Source organism: Mauremys mutica, chromosome 1 (assembly GCF_020497125.1).
Source record: "Mauremys mutica isolate MM-2020 ecotype Southern chromosome 1, ASM2049712v1, whole genome shotgun sequence".
Classification (NCBI taxonomy): Eukaryota; Metazoa; Chordata; order Testudines; family Geoemydidae; genus Mauremys; species Mauremys mutica.
The window spans coordinates 341,001,456-341,017,733 of record NC_059072.1 but is presented as its reverse complement, the minus strand read 5'-3'; the positions used below and the strand labels follow the sequence as shown (position 1 = coordinate 341,017,733).

The following is a 16,278-nucleotide window of genomic DNA, read 5'->3' as shown; positions in this document are numbered from 1 at the left end:
TCCCCCCCATTTGGGGGGGTGGCTGAGGATACCCCCCATTTCCTTCTCTTCTCCCCCAAAGCTGCTCTGGGGATCCTCGCTGAGGAGGCCAGCCCTGGCTCTGTCTCCCCCCAGGAAGCTGGCACCAGGGGGCCTGGCTGAGGAAGCCACCCCCTGTTCTCCCTTCCCTTGCAGCAGCTGTGTATGGGGGCCTGACTGCTTGGGGGAGGGGACAGCTGAGGAGTACTCCTCACAAACAACACACTCTGTTGGCTGGCCACACCATACAAGTGCGTGAGATATGTGAGGCCCCTCTACCCTCTCCGCCTTGGGGGATGGGGGGAGGAGACACTACCTCCTCCTTCTCGTCCTCCTCTCCATAGAAAGACAGAGCCTAGCCTCTGCGTGCTCCAGCACAGCAGCATATGGGGGTGTGGGGAAGTGTGGGGTGGGGGGTCGGCCAGTAAATGGAAGGAAACATCCCTCTAACTTGGGGTGTGGAGGAGGTTTGGTTTAGAGCAGGACCCAAGGAGCGAGGACCAAAACCTGAGCCCCACCACCCTGGGTTGGGGGGCCCAAAGCCAAAGCCTCACTGCCCCAGGTGGGGTGGTCAAAGCCGAAGCCCAACGGCTTCAGACCCAGGCAGGGGGCCTGTAACCTGAGCTCTGCTGTCCAGGGCTGAAGCCCTTGGGCTTTGGCCCCAGGTGGTGGGGCTTGGGCTTCAGCTTCAGCCCCCAGCAAGTCTAACACCAGCCCTGGTGATCCAATTAAAACGGGGTCACAATCCACTTTGGAGTCCCGACCCACAGTTTGAGAACCCCTGGTTTAGAGGAAGTGTGTGTGTGTGTGGGGGGGGGCTCCTGGCCTGAATCAGGAGCAGAAGCCGCTGCTGCTGTTTCCTGGGGAACCTGCTATTGGAGGGGAGTTCCCAGGGCAGAGGCAGGGTCGGATTAACCTTTTGTGGGTCCCCATGGAGGCAATGGAGCATGGCACGGGGAGGTCAGTCCCCAGAGCAAGGGGCCAGCCAGAGGCAATGGGGCCTGGCGCGGGGAGGTCAGTCCCCAGAGCGAGGGGTCAGCCAGAGGCAATGGGGCCTGGCGTGGGGAGGTCAGTCCCCAGAGCGAGGGGCCAGCCGGAGGCAATGGAGCATGGCGCGGGGAGGTCAGTCCCCGGAGCGAGGGGCCAGCCAGAGGCAATGGGACCTGGCGCGGGGAGGTCAGTCCCCGGAGCGAGGGGCCAGCCAGAGGCAATGGGACCTGGCGTGGGGAGGTCAGTCCCCAGAGCGAGGGGTCAGCCAGAGGCAATGGGGCCTGGCGTGGGGAGGTCAGTCCCCGGAGCGAGGGGCGAGCCGGAGGCAATGGAGCATGGCGCGGGGAGGTCAGTCCCCGGAGCGAGGGGCCAGCCAGAGGCAATGGGACCTGGCGCGGGGAGGTCAGTCCCTGGAGCGAGGGGCCAGCCAGAGGCAATGGGGCCTGGCATGGGGAGGTCAGTCCCTGGAGCGAGGGGCCAGCCAGAGGCAATGGGGCCTGGCGTGGGGAGGTCAGTCCCCGGAGCGAGGGGCCAGCCGGAGGCAATGGAGCATGGCGCGGGGAGGTCAGTCCCCGGAGCGAGGGGCCAGCCAGAGGCAATGGGACCTGGCGCGGGGAGGTCAGTCCCTGGAGCGAGGGGCCAGCCAGAGGCAATGGGGCCTGGCATGGGGAGGTCAGTCCCTGGAGCGAGAGGCCAGCCAGAGGCAATGGGGCCTGGCATGGCAGGGGTGGCCCCGCTCCGCCCAATACAAGGGCACTATTTACAAACCGGCAGTTGCCAGACACACAGTGGCCTGCCTGGCTCTGTGCTGCCAGCGTGTCCCTTCCCCTCGGGGGCAGGTCTATGCCACACCACACTGCCCCCTCCCCACTCAACATCCCCCAACTTCCTATGGCCAGACCCCCCCCCCAGACCCACCCACAAATGTACAGCACCCTGCACACCACCCCTGCCCACAGCCCCACCAAAACTGCCCAGCACCCCCCACAGAATCCCCACTTCCTAGTGACCCAACACACAGATCTTCCCTGCCCCTTCACAGCCCAGTCTCCAGCCCCGATCCCCAAGAGACTCAATCACCCACACCCTGCCTCTCGGCCACACTCATCGGCCTGCTGGAAGGCGACTGTCTGCCGGGCTGAGCCAGCAGCACAGCCAGGGCTGGTCCCGGGGCAGGGAATCGCTCTGGTCCCTTGGGAGTGGCGTGATCAGCCAGGCCAGGTCCTGCCCCAGCCAGGCCAGGTCCTGCCCCAGCCAGGCTCCCTCAAGACGCACTTGCCTGGAGGGGCCCAGCCAAGCCCCCCACAGTGTCTGACACCAGAGACCTCTGTGATCTTGGGGAACCAGGGTGCAGTATCCACCCTGACTCATGAATGACACCCCGCCCCCCAGCCTCTGCTTAAGCCAAAACCCATCAGAGGAAAAAACTTGCAGAGAGCAGTGAAGGGCGTTGGGAGACACACCTAGACTCCTCCTGACAAGGGTGACAAGATTAAGACATCTCCATTAGCATACAGAATGGAGAGCAGAGACGACTCCCCTAGCCTCATCTGCATGAAAGGTGGGACAGAAAGACATCTCAATTTACATACAGAATGGAGAACAGAGAACCACACTGAATTCTGGGACCAAAAAAAGCAGAGAAGCACTGCATCATGGGAATCTCTGCTCCAGATGCTAATGAACCTATGTCTGCACACACCCAGCTCAGCAATTATCAGACGAAGTGGGTATTCACCCACGAAAGCTCATGCTGCAAAATGTCTGTTAGTCTATAAGGTGCCACAGGATTCTTTGCTGCTTTTACAGATCCAGACTAACACGGCTACCCCTCTGATACTTGCATCCTTAATTGATATCCAAATAGTGAAGCAGACTAGTTGCATTGTGAGCTCCCTGGAAGAAAACACCACCCACAGACAAGAATGATCAGCTCCTATTGTCTAGTCTAAAGAAAACCCTTGAGTCATCAGTTTACCTATAAACAAATCTAGTGTTCTCCTTTGAACAATTGTATTTTCTCTACAAAATCCCTACTCACCCTCCAGTCAGGGTTCTGATGCTTAGATCCAAACTAGGCATCAGTTCCACTGGAACTCCATCTTCTCCTGGCTGGTCGTGCTGGGGACTCTGCCTGTCTCCAGCCCTCAGGACCCTGAGCTACCAGCATCACCTGGGAATCCCAACCAGTTCAAGCCTCATGGAGTGGGTGAGACCCCCCCGCCCCCTTTCTCTCTCTCTCTCTCTCTGTTTTCCTTTCTACCTTAGGTATTAACCTTTAATAATGTATGTTATGTTGGTTTAGGCTCCTTGTGTAGTTATCACTATTATTCAATAAATAACTTTTATGGTTAAGTTGGTTGCTTCTCTCTCTCTTGCTGAACTTTACTCTTTTGTGTTGTTAGCTTCCCCCATTTACTCTGCAGCAACGCTTCTTTTACCTAAGCTAAAGATCCCTGCAGCGCCCAGAATACTGTGGGGTTTGCTCATCAAGTAGGTTACTGCCAGTACAATTGTGTTGTGAAAGTGGGGATAGGGATGTGCTGAATCTGGGACGCATAAGGGTAACAGCTTAAAAGTGCTGCTTCATCCAGCCCAGTGAATCCAGGGACATATAGGGGGTCAGCTTGACAGTGCTGATTGACCGCTCAGACTTGTTCTGTTAATGTATGTGTGGGTGGATGTGTGCTCATCCGGTTTTGGAGCTGGAAAAACCCTGCCCTAGGGAACCTAGGTCCTGCAGGATCACTCCATTGGGAGGGGACTTGCAGAAGGGAGAAGTAGAGCTCCATATGAAAACACACGTAACACAAGCAGTACATTGATAGAATTACAGAATCCCCTTCCCCAGAAAAGTATCAGAGGGGTAGCCATGTTAGTCTGGACCTGTAAAAGCAGCAAAGAGCCTTGTGGCACCTTATAGACTAACAGACGTAAGGGAGCATGAGCTTTCGTGGGTGAATACCCACTTCATCGGATGCCATAGTAAACCTGTCACTGGGCAGAGGTGTAGGAAAGCAACAGCAGGGCCAATCTTAGGGGTGAGCGCTGTGGTCAGGAGGGCAGCATGGTCAGGAGAAAAGGAGCAGGGCAGGCCTCCGGTGTGAGGCTGCAGAAGGCAACTCGGAACAATGGGGAGGGAGCGGGACCCGGGGCCAGTGTGGGGAGCCCGGGGAGACACTGGGCCCATGTTCCCTCTAATTTTTTACATCCATGTGCAGAATTAATTTTGTTAATCGATACGGAGGTGATGTGTGACACATCAGCTTCATATTGATGCACATAACAAAATTCATGTGGTGGGGGTGGAGCCAAGGGGTTTGGAGTGTGGGAGGGGGCTCAGTGCTGGGGCAAAGGGTTGGGGTGTGGGGGGGATGCGGGGTGGGGCCAGGGATGAGAGGTTTGGAGGTGCAGGCTGTCCCAGGGCTGCGGCAGGGAGAGAGGACTCCTCACCAGCCCCCCTCTAACCACAGCAGTCAGGGCCGAGGGAGAGGCGCCTCTCCCCGCCGTGGCACATCTGCGCTGGGGGAAGAGGCCTCTCCCCCCGCCGCAGCCCTGAGCCCCTGCACAGGGATTAATAGGCAGCCACGCAGCTTAGGAAACTTAGTAGCGGGGGTAGGGGCACCAAAATGCAAGTCCACCGAGGGCGCCATTTTTCACTAAGGCCGGCCCTGTTAGCTTGTTCTATTCATCCCATCTTACTGTGCAAATAAACAGACAGTGCCTGAGGGAAAAGAAATACAGTCTGCTGAATACCTTGAGGTGTGTGTCTGGGGAGAGAGGGGTGTCAAAGGATTTGTTCTATAGTCTGGAGGGATTCTCCACAACAGTGCTGATAAAGCCCAGACGTTCTGTATCACAAGCAGAAAGTTATTAAATTTACATTGATAAACATTCACTGTGAATGTACTGTACTCGGCTCTCCCTGAATAGTGATGTTCATGAGGAGTATCGACCTTGAATCTTAACAATCCATATCCAGTCGCTTGCCATCCTCCTTCTAACAAGCCAGACAGAGGCCCACAGCATTTGTCTTGTGTTCAAAACAGGATGGTGGCTGAAGTCCCTATTTAGCTCACTATTTATTTATGTGATCTAACAGTATACACCTAAGCCCAACAGGACCTGCATTTTAATACTCTAAAACTGCCTCCCTGTCCTCTTTTGGTTAAAAAACTTCAGGCTTTCTTTATAAATCATGAAGAAACATAAGAGGTCACAAGACCAGTTTTATTCCCTTTGCTGCAGGCCCATCCATCTTCTGGAACTGACTGGTTTCTATGTGGATCTTTTAGTGGTTTCATTGGTTTTAAGCAAATTAAAACTCAGTCTTTAGAAATGAAAATCATTGACAGATTTTATTCAGATGAATAGAACATCTTGGTGTATAACAGCACCATAAATAAGATATTACAATAGGAGAATGTGAAATTACCAAATGACTCATATCCCTGTAATAAGCAGCCTTAGGCATTTTGTCCTCTTTCCTTGCCTCATAACATTTTCAGTAAATTTGAACACTCAACACTGAAATTTCATGAACTTAAGCAAAAACTACAGATTAAATTAAAAATAAACCCCTTGTTTTAAACCCGCAGGAACTAGGGCTTTAAAACCTTCCCTTTTTAATGAGTATTGTATGCCAGTGCTGCACTGGTATAGCAGAATATACCCTCAAGCAGGCTTATTATAAGCGTATGCACTTCAGAACCTGAACAACGTAGTCATTCACAGAACTGAAGATACATGTTCACTTCAGCTGTTTGACATGGTTGCTAAAAATGGGTGTGTTTTTAACACTTGGTAACTAATGTGTTAAAAAACTTAGTGTAGACAAGGCAAGTTGTAGTTTTAACACACATTAGCTGGTCAAAGTAAACCACCGTATGTGTTAACAATCTTTTGCCTTCTTAGGCTATGTCTATACTATGACAAAAGGTGGGGTTTTAGTCTATTAGCTAACATAAGATCCCAGTGTAGACAAGGCAAGCTGTAGTTTTAACACTTTCTGGGGTTTATCTGGGGTAACGACATTTCCCTATGCTGAATACGGGACACCTTGTAAAATTACTTGTATTCAAGCCAGTTCAACAGCAATCAATCCGAACTATGCAGTACAAACATTCAAATTAACATCAAGTTGACTGAGCCTGTTAAAAAGAAATACTTGCATAGTTGGATTCTTTTTATTTACCTTCTTATCTTTAAGGCTTTAGGGTTCACATGGGGAGGGGTGACATACACACACCTAGCCCCCACATACACAGAGAGAGGTGACACACACACACACTCCTGTACACCTCTCTCATACAGCAGGGGTGACTGACCAGCCCTCCCCTCCATGCCTGGCTGGGCCCCCAGGATGGACCTGCGTCTCCTGGTACCTGGCGCCACGTCCCAAGGCAACACTTGGGGGGGCACGCAGGGTCACAGGCCCCCTCTCTCCAGATTTCTGCCAGGGTTCACATCAGAATGTGGCCAGCAGCAGCCTTTCAGCACTGTGCAGGAGGGAAGGGATGGGAGCTGCTTCCAGCTGTGGGGGGAGAGGGGAGGAGGAGGAAAAAGAGGAGGACAACTTGGTCTGTGTCTTTCCAGAGCTCATCTCTTCTCCCTCCCCCCCAGTGTGGCTGGAAGAAGCTTGTCCCTTCGTGCTGCACAGTGTTGAAAGGCACCTAACACCTCCAGGTTGCTGCTGGCCATTGACATAACCCAGCCCCCTCTGGCTACAGCACGGGCAGGAAGGGGTTAAGCCCTAAGGATGCCTTGTGCATCAGGGCCCAGGGAACCTGACTGCAGGGACTTCAGCAAACCGGGTCATGGAGCAATCCTGCGCTCGCTGGGGACAGGACCCAGGGAGTGGGTGCTTAGCCCTGGGGGCTGCTGTGGAGCCTGCAGGTTTGGGTCGTGAACAGGCTGGAAATCGCTTCCCCCCTACAGTTTGCCTTGTCTACACTAGGATCTTCTGTTAGCCAATGTGCAAGCCCACATTTATCATAAAGTGTAGACACAGCCTAAGAAACGAAGAGATTTTTAATCAGACTATTAGTTAACTATTGTAACCTCCAATGTGCAATTAACATTTTGGAGACAGGAAACTTTTGTTAAAGATTCAGCATCTCTCCCCCTTCAATTAAGGCAAGAGCTATACATCCTCAGATATACACAACCAATCCAACAAAACATGGGAAGATAAGTTTAGTCCTCATATCTCAGATACAAGCAACAAAAAATGTCTTTTAAAAACCCCTTTCAGGCATACTTTTTACATATGACAGGAGTCCAAAAGAGACCAATTTATTAAAATCCTGAGGTCATCTTTAACACATGAGTAGCCTTGCCTACAAATTGCATGAGAAAATAGTGTGGCATTTTACTGAGATAACTAAGGCCAGAATAAACTTTTGCAAACTGGAAGTAAAATTTACAGCGAAAACTGCTGTCAATTAATAGCACAGATACACAAGTGGGTTGCCAACTTCTTTACATTTATTTTTAAGATTTCTTTTTCCAGCAGAAAAACTACACCCCCAAGAAAATGTGTAACACTCTTCCTTATTGCTCAGCCCTGGATTTCTTCAGAACTGCTGCTGCTAGGGAACAGTGATTTAAGGTGAAAAGAGAATGCACAGCACTGTCCACTAGAGGACATAGCATCAAACAGCTAATGCAGCATTAAAATCCCATGAGATCTTTACTCCTGGGGGCATTCTACGCCAAAACATTAAAAATTCTGCGCACAATATTTTAAAATTCTGCAAATTTTATTTGTCAAAATAACACTACATAACAACACCGCTTTCAATTATTTTGGTAATTTATTTCAAAATACCTGGCAGAAAATATGTCTGTAACAATACAGACACACACAAAAATTCCCCCCAAGGAGCAGAGTTAAAGAAACCCCTATGACAATCTAGTTCCTATTTTTCTGCCCTCTTCCCCCACACAGAGCCCAGCTGGGGGGCCAGACACCCACACACACACCCCCTCCGAGCCCAGCAGCAGCCCCACCACAGCCAACACACTGAAACCCCCCTTCCCCCCCAGAGCCCAGCCACGGGGACCCCCGGCCCAGATACCAGTACCCCCCTCAGAGCCCAGCTGCAGGGCCCCCCCTTGCCCAGATACCCACACTCCCTCCTCTCCCCCCAAGAATCCAGCCCAGATATCTGCACCCCCTCCGCCCCAGAGCCCAGCCGCAGGGCCTCAGCCCCCTTGCCCAGATACCCACACTCCCTCCTCTCCCCCCAAGAATCCAGCCCAGATATCTGCACCCCCTCCGCCCCAGAGCCCAGCCGCAGGGCCTCAGCCCCCTTGCCAAGATACCCACACTCCCTCACTCCTCAGAGGGAAAAACAGCCTGATGCTCGGTCCTAGGCTTGCATGGAGTTTCCTGCACACTACTGCCTCCTTCCCTCAGGCCGTGCTGAAAACTGCAGCTGCCAGGAACCCTTTAGCTCAGTGATTCTCAAACTTTAGCAACCTGAGGACACCCATTTTGATTTAAAACTTTTCACAGACCCCCCAAGACTCCCACTCAGCCCTAGGTTCCACCCCAATTCTTCTCCCAAGACTCCACCCCACCTCTTCCCAATCCTGCTCCACACCTGCCCCTTCTCTTCCCCACCTTTCTGCCCCCTTCCCCCCCGAGCCTGCCCCATCCCCGCTCCTCCCCCTCCCTCCCAGTGCCTCCTGCACGCCACTGAACAGCTGTTCCTCGGCTTGCAGGAGGTGCTGGGAGGGAGCAGTAGTTGAGGGAGGGAGGGGGAGGGGTTGATCAGCAGGGCCCACGGACTCCCTGGAGTACTCTCGCAACCCCCCGCAGTGTCTTCGATGTGTGAGCTGGGCTCTGCTGGGTCCAGTGGCCCCTAGTGGCAGCTAGCAGCACTGCAGCCCATTTGTGTGGGGAAAGGAAATTCTGCACGCAGCATGTTAATTTCTGCAAAATTCTGCATTGCACAGTGGTGCAGAATTCCCTCAGCAGTATATCTTGCTACCTAATCTGATTTAAGAGCACAAATTCACAGATTTTTAAAGCCAAAGAGGAGCCATCTGAACATCTAGTCTGCCCTCCTGCATACACAGGTAGAATTTTACCCAACAGAGCCTGGTGTGGAGGAAATATTCTTCCCTACTATGTAAATATTCTTCCCTACTAACTAGACAAACAACCAGTGGCTGAACTACAGCTGCCTTTAAAAATGCATCCAGTCTTTATTTAAAAAGACTCCAAATGACGGAGAATTTTCTGCATCCCATGGTACTCTGGTCCAGTGGTTAATTATCCTCACTGTTAAGAACTTGAAACTTATTTTCTGTTTGAATTCTTCTAACTTCATAGATTTTAGGACAGAAGGAACCAATAAGGAACCAGCTGACCTCCTGTATAATGCAGGCCACAGATATTCACCAAGCGATTCAAGCACTGAGCACCTAACTTCAGGTGCAGTGAGAGCACATCTTGATTTAAAGTCTTCTAACCATTGGATATTGTTATTCCTCTGCTAGACGAAAGTACTCCTTTAATGTCATCTTTTCTCCCTTTGTAGTGTATCAGAGGGGTAGCCGTGTTAGTCTGGATCTGTAAAAAGCAACAAAGAGTCCTGTGGTACCTTAAAGACTAACAGATGTATTGAAGCATAAGCTTTCGTGAGTGAATGCCCACTTCATCAGATGCATGTGTAAGTCATTCTAGATTATATAATTACAGTTGTTCCTGTTGAGCTTCTTATATTTCCCATTATGAAGCATGTTTTTCAGTCTTACAGATCTTCTCTGAAACCTTCTCTAAGTTTTCAACATCCTTTTTAAACTGTAGAGACCAGAACTGGACACAGTATGCCAGCAGTGAGCATACCAAAACCTAAAGAGAGGTAATACTGTCTTCCTGCTCCTGCTCCATATTTCCTTATTTAAATATCCAAGGATCATGTTAGTTCTTTTGCCTCAATCACATAAACATTTAAAAATTTCAGGAACATGGTTCAGAGCCCAGCGTGGAATAGTTATGTTAAGCCAAAACGTCTTTAAGAAAGCCTAACATCTTGAACAATTTTCCCCCCATTTGCTCCTTTTCTCCTGCGAAATTTATAGTGAGATGCTTAAGATTTTTATTGAGAAAGACTTATTTCATAATTGCAATAGGACTTCAGGGCACATTAATGGGCAATGCACACCTAAATGTTGACAGAATGAGATGTTACCCAGAAGTATACCATTGCATGCTGCTGCCTAATATTGGATTCACTATCTACACAAATGTAAACTACTGGACAGGAAATGTATTTTTGCACTGGCATCAGGAGAGCAGACCAGACAGCTATTCTGCAGCAGAAGGTGGTTTACGACTGAATATATTTATATTTCACACATTAAGGGTAAGCAAACAGTAGGTGCACGTAATTAAAATCAAACTCAGAAGTGTGAAAATTATTAATTTCAATTCACTAACAGGATTAAACGATGATCCACAAATCTAATGGTCCAAACCAAGGTGCATTCAAATTTAAAACCTACCAAGAACATACCTTATTTCTTTGGCAGATCCTGAAGTCTAGGCCCACAACCAGCTATTACTTGCTGCAAATACCCAGCATGCACTATGTTGGTGATGTCTTACACCATTGACCTATGTTTTATCCTTACATTGGTTCCAGCAAGTTCCTATTTTGCTGGGGCCAGGTGAGGCCAGTTTGCAGCCACTTAGCAACTAGGCACTTTAGCCATCATTCTGTGCTCCAGAATGTAAACTGGGATTATTTTTTTTAAACAAATTGGGCTTGTGACATTTTTTAAAAACACCTTTGATTCATAAGGGTGGCAACAACCCCCCTTTTTAAATTAAAAAATTGTATCACGAATGTCAAACTTTAGTCTTCCCTGGTTTTGCTGGAGGAGGGTAGGCCTCAGAGGTTGTATATTAACTCACACCTTAATTAAGGAGGCAGAGATGTTGAGTCATAAGCAGACTTCCTGCCCCCAAAATGTACATTAGTCACTGAGGTTAAATAGGTGTTATCAAAAACTAACATAAAAGATTTAAACACTAACTAAATTCTTCCCCTCTTGCTCAACTTTCACACTCTAAGGTCTTGTGATGTCACTGTTTTACTAAATCTCCAGTCATCACGTGCTAGGCTCTAAAGATATGAATTTCTAACGTGAGAAACAAGCACTGAAAATTCACTTTGTAAAAACTGTTCGGGTCTTAGTAAGAAAGGTCACAAACTCATTTTTTCCTCTTTGTAACTCACCTTTAAGAGCCTGTTCTTTATGGTTGCAAACATCAACTTTTAAAATGTAAGTCAAGTGTCCTTGATACTGAGGTCTGTCTGAATCTACAAATTGACAAACAGCTCTAAGAAATGGGAACTGCTCACATTCATATCCATGGGGCGTTGGCTAATATCGTGATTTCAACATGAACTCCGATGTACCTATTTCACTGCTGATCAAAGCAGCAGAGAAAGGAGATGCGCAACCATATTAAGATCTGTGAGTGGCACCTATTTTGGCATCATGAGAGAGCTGATGCTTGGGAGAATAACACTTATTTTATCCTCCAGATCTCACCCTACAGTTTTAATATTGCGAAGTTTGAAACTGTTTATTACACAGGATAACGGATTAACTTTAGAAGAGACCCTGTATTACAGAATCCAGTTCCAATGGGATTTGTGGTAGGTTTGATATAGTGCACGCTGGATTTCAACATGTAGCATACAGCAATCCTATGTGGGCCTAAATTTCAGGACCTGTAGAAAAAACAAGATACAGTCTTAAAAAGTTACATGATCCTCTTAATAGTGGGTACCTACAAAATTCATTAAAAGTTCAGTTTTAAGAGGCTTAATCTTATTAGTCACCTTTAGAAGGGACAGCATAGCTACCTGCCTTGTCTTTGCAGTGGAGCAGGTCAGGATTAACTCCTGTTGTGTGATAGGTGTGAAAGCCCAAGGGCTTGTCTTCGCATTCAGTGCTACAGCTGCACTCCTGTAGCACTATAGTGAAGATGCTACTATGCTGATGGGAGAGCTTCTCCCATTGGCGTAGTAAATCCACCTCCCCGAGAGGTGGTAGATATGTCAATGGGAGAAGCTGTCCTGTCGACATAGTGCTGTCTACAGAGGGGGTTAGGTTGGTATAACTACGTTGCTTATGAGGTGTGGATTTTTCACACCCCCAAGCAACATTAGTTAAGTCCACTTAGGGCTTGGCTACACTGGCGCTTTACAGCGCTGCAACTTTCTCGCTCAGGGATGTGAAAAAAACACCCCCCTGAGCGCGGCAAGTTACAGCTGCAAAGCGCCAGTGTGAGCGCGGCTCCCAGCGCTGTAAGCTAATCCCCACGGGGAGGTGGAGTACATGCAGCGCTGGGAGAGCTCTCTCCCAGCGCTGGCGCTGCAACCACACACACACTTCAAAGCGCTGCCACGGGAGCGCTCCCACAGCAGCGCTGTGCAGCTCTAAGTGTAGCCATACCCTTAAGTCTGAAGTGTATACCTGGCTCAAGTTAAATGCTCCTCCTTCTTTGGGACATCAGTAAGTTGCTATTTATGTAGCACACTGCAAATGCACTGCATGTTTTAAGAGACCACTGCTACAAGATCCTCCCCCTTTTCATACGTTGCAATAAACATTCAGCATAAAAACTATGTGACAAATGGGAACTCTGCCAAAATGCAGTAGGACTCTGCATTTTTAATGGATCCAAGGCTAAGAGGAGGTTGGGGGGAGGGGGAGGGGAAGAGCAAGATTCTAAAGTTGGGCCCACACAAAAAGCTAAACACAAACAAGCCTTCCTTTGCTAGGTAATAGTTACACAAGCTACTGAAAGCTACAAAAATATATGGATAAGCTCACCCAGTCCATTCCTTTGGCGTGACAACTCATTTCCCCACAGTGCCCAGGCGTAAGAACAAGTGACTTGTAAAATCAGTGAGATCCTAAGAAAATTTTACAGTGGGTGACTGGTAAGTAGGTTGCAAGAACAAAGGAAAATTATATTATCTATCTATATATCAATAGCAGACATGTACTAAAGTCAGACTTCTCATGTATGTATCCTTTAGGCATAATACCCTGTCATAACCATTGTACAGAAGCTCACAACACCCCTACTATTACTGAGTTAAATAAATATTATGCCCAGTTTACAGAAAAGAGCAAGAGCTAAAGGTTAAATGACTTACCCCAGTACAAATTGCAGTTAGTAGCAGTGTGCTCTGTGTACACTAGGGGGGACACAGGAATTGTCTTCTGGACAAGCATTCTGACACCAAGCAACTAAAGCAAGCCAACAGAGGAAGTGATTTTTTTTCTTTCACACTGTAATAACTCATCCTCTCTGGATAGGTGCTGGAACTAGAGGTGCTGAGGGTACTTCTGCACCCCTCTGGCTTGAAGTGGTTTCCATCATATACAGAGTTTACAGTTTGGTTCAATGGCTCTCAGCACCCCCACTACACAAGTTGTTCCAATTGTTCCATCACTCCAGGGTGGGGGGGCAGTAATACGAACTGGTGGGTTGTGTTAACATTGAGCTAATGCAGTTATTGAAGAGAATGAAAGCTCTTGCTAAACACTCAGCACTCAGTCCCTGTTCAATTAAGAGCTGGATCCACATCTCTGGATCCTCCACAGAGACAAAGAAGACAAGACTTGACATTCCTGGCATTTCCAGGGTAGCACAAAACAAACAAACAGTCTCAACTTTTAAAGCTAAAAATGGCACAAACCCTGTTTTTTGCTCTCCGGGTCACCTTTTATTTTCACCTTTTATATCTAAACACTTCTAAGGATCAATGTTAAAATAATATTTTGCATTTCAACTTGGAACGTCCTGAACATTTTAGAACAGGTAAGTAGTGTGCCTGGCACTGTGAAGTTAAGAGTCAGGTAGTCCTTTCCCTAAAGATTTTACAGTAGAAGATAAGTGGACCACATCATCAGCTGTTGCTAACTAATGTACCTCCACTGATTTCAAGGGAGCTATGCCAATTTACATCAGATGAGATTGGCCCAGATAGCTTTAGATATGAAACAGACTAAAGCTAGGATTCACTGATCTGCAAATTTACAGGAGAGACATGCTTTCCCCCATGTTCCTCAGCATCTTAACTTTCCAACTTGCACCCATGAAATAGAAACACAACATCTTCCCTTGTTCAGCCAGTGTAGAAACTGCAAACTCTTGTCTAGCCCTTAGAAAAAGCTGCATCAGGAGTTGTGAACACTAAGGCTGTGTCTACACTAAAGATCTTACAGTGGCACAGCTGTAGTGCTGCAGCTGCATTGCTGTAAAGGCATGGCTACACTTGCAGATGTAGAGCAATGGGAGTTAAACCAGCTTTCGGAGACCACAGCAGGGAAAACGCTGTGGAAGTGCACTCGTGTGGCCACGTTAGCAGCTCTTACAACGCCACAAAGAGCAGTGCACTGTGGTAGCTGTCCCAGCGTTCAAGTGGCTGCAACATGCTTTTCAAATGCGGGGGGTGGGGTGGAGTGTACAGGGAATGTGCTGTGTGTATGTGAGGGAAGAGAGTGTGGGTTTTTGGGGTGCTGAGAGTGTGTCAGCATGCTTGTAAGTTCAGACCCCCCCACCCACCGCTCTCTCACACACTCACAGCAATCAACGTTCCACACTAATGGCTTGCTTTGTTCCGGAGCAGATAAGCATGCTGGGTGTCAGAAACAGAGTTTTGAAAGGAGATATGATTCCAAAACAATGACAAGAGTGGCCACTTGACTTAAGGGGATTATGGGACATTTCCGGAGGCCGATCAAAGCGCAGTAATGCACCACCTCATTCACAATGACCCTGGGGCGTTTCAGCCAAGGCACAAGCAGCGTTATGCTTCTGGTGGAGGCAGATTACCAGGAGCGCTCCAGCTGCAGAGTCCAGGCGCTCTAAGTGCCTTGCCAGTGTGGACAGGTCGGGAGTTAGGGCACCTGGGGCTGCTTTAATACGCTCTAACTTGCAAGTGTAGCCAAGCCCTAAGGTCTCCGTACAGCTGCTCTAAGCTGTTAATTAAACCACCCCCAATGAGAGGTAGTAGCTATGTTGGCAGGAGAGAGTTCTCCACACAGCGCTGTCACACTGGCACTTCTGTCAGTGTAACTTATGTCGATTGGGGTGTGTTTTTTCACACCTCTGAGTTTTATCGACAAAGGTGCTAGTGCAAACATAGGCTAAGCATCTGTACTATTTACTCATGATTTCCAAAACAATCTTTGCCTTTCTTTTATAAACTGTCTCAATAATTGCCTTTACAGAATCCAAATGAGACTGGGATTTATTCTGAAATGCAAGTTAGTTATAATTTGCTTAATGATCAACTCAAATAGTCCAACCTAATGTTTGTAAGAAGGAAGACTTTAACCCAGGTATGTCCTGCTGAAGGAGTCTGAAACATTAGTAATCAACAGTGGTCTAATAGCCTACCTATTCAATAAGCACCTTATGTCCCAACTACTAACAACATCTGCAAAACCAGGAATGGGTCAAATTGCCATGCAGTAGGGAGTCTTGGATTTTTTCCTCTGAATCTCAAACAGCTTCATTCTTCCTTGTTCATGCAAACATTTGAGGCATAGTCAGAATACTCATTAGGTAGCAGTTACCACCACATTTCAAGGCACTAAACCAGCTTTCACAAACATAAAAGAATAGGTCAGATCGGTGTTTTTAATCAGTCTGACTTCCATGGTCCTTTGACTCAGTTAGTGCTCTCCAAATGAACTTTGATTTCACAAGAGCCAAGTTTAATCTCTTGTGAATGCTACTGGAGCAGCACTGTTACCCGGCAACTCTTGCACCAGGGGAGCCTATCTGTCGAAATGCAACTTGTTTACATTCCTTTCAGAAGCCACATGCTGTTTCTACAGTTTATCAAGATGTAACTTGATAACTGACATTTGTCTAAACTGTTCACTTTATTGGCTCTTGAAGCAACTCTTCACATTTAATGTGAAAGACATCAGCCTAAGGATCCCACTGTCTGTGTCAGTCTAGTATTTCGCCTAAGCGTATCTGTCAAGGAAAGTAACACTATTATGTTCAATTCTGGCAGGTGGAATTAATAGTTCCGTCCTAAGTGCGTGAAAGAAAACAAGCCAGTACACTGAGATCCATTACCCTAGTAACGGCAACAATTCATAATTCATGGTGTGATACGTAGTGCCTTGAAATAATTAAAATTCATTTAGGGATTTACCTTTGCATTGTCCCAGGTGAACTGCAATGCAAAGCAAACATAACTAGATCTCATT

At 48.0% G+C, this 16,278-nt stretch overlaps 1 protein-coding gene across 1 annotated transcript in view; it reads right to left on the bottom strand.

Annotated features, from left to right (window-relative positions):
* Positions 1–16,278, bottom strand: part of CTSC (cathepsin C) — a 37,828-nt gene that overhangs the window by 17,096 nt on the left and 4,454 nt on the right. The gene's annotated exons all lie outside the window — the stretch shown is intronic.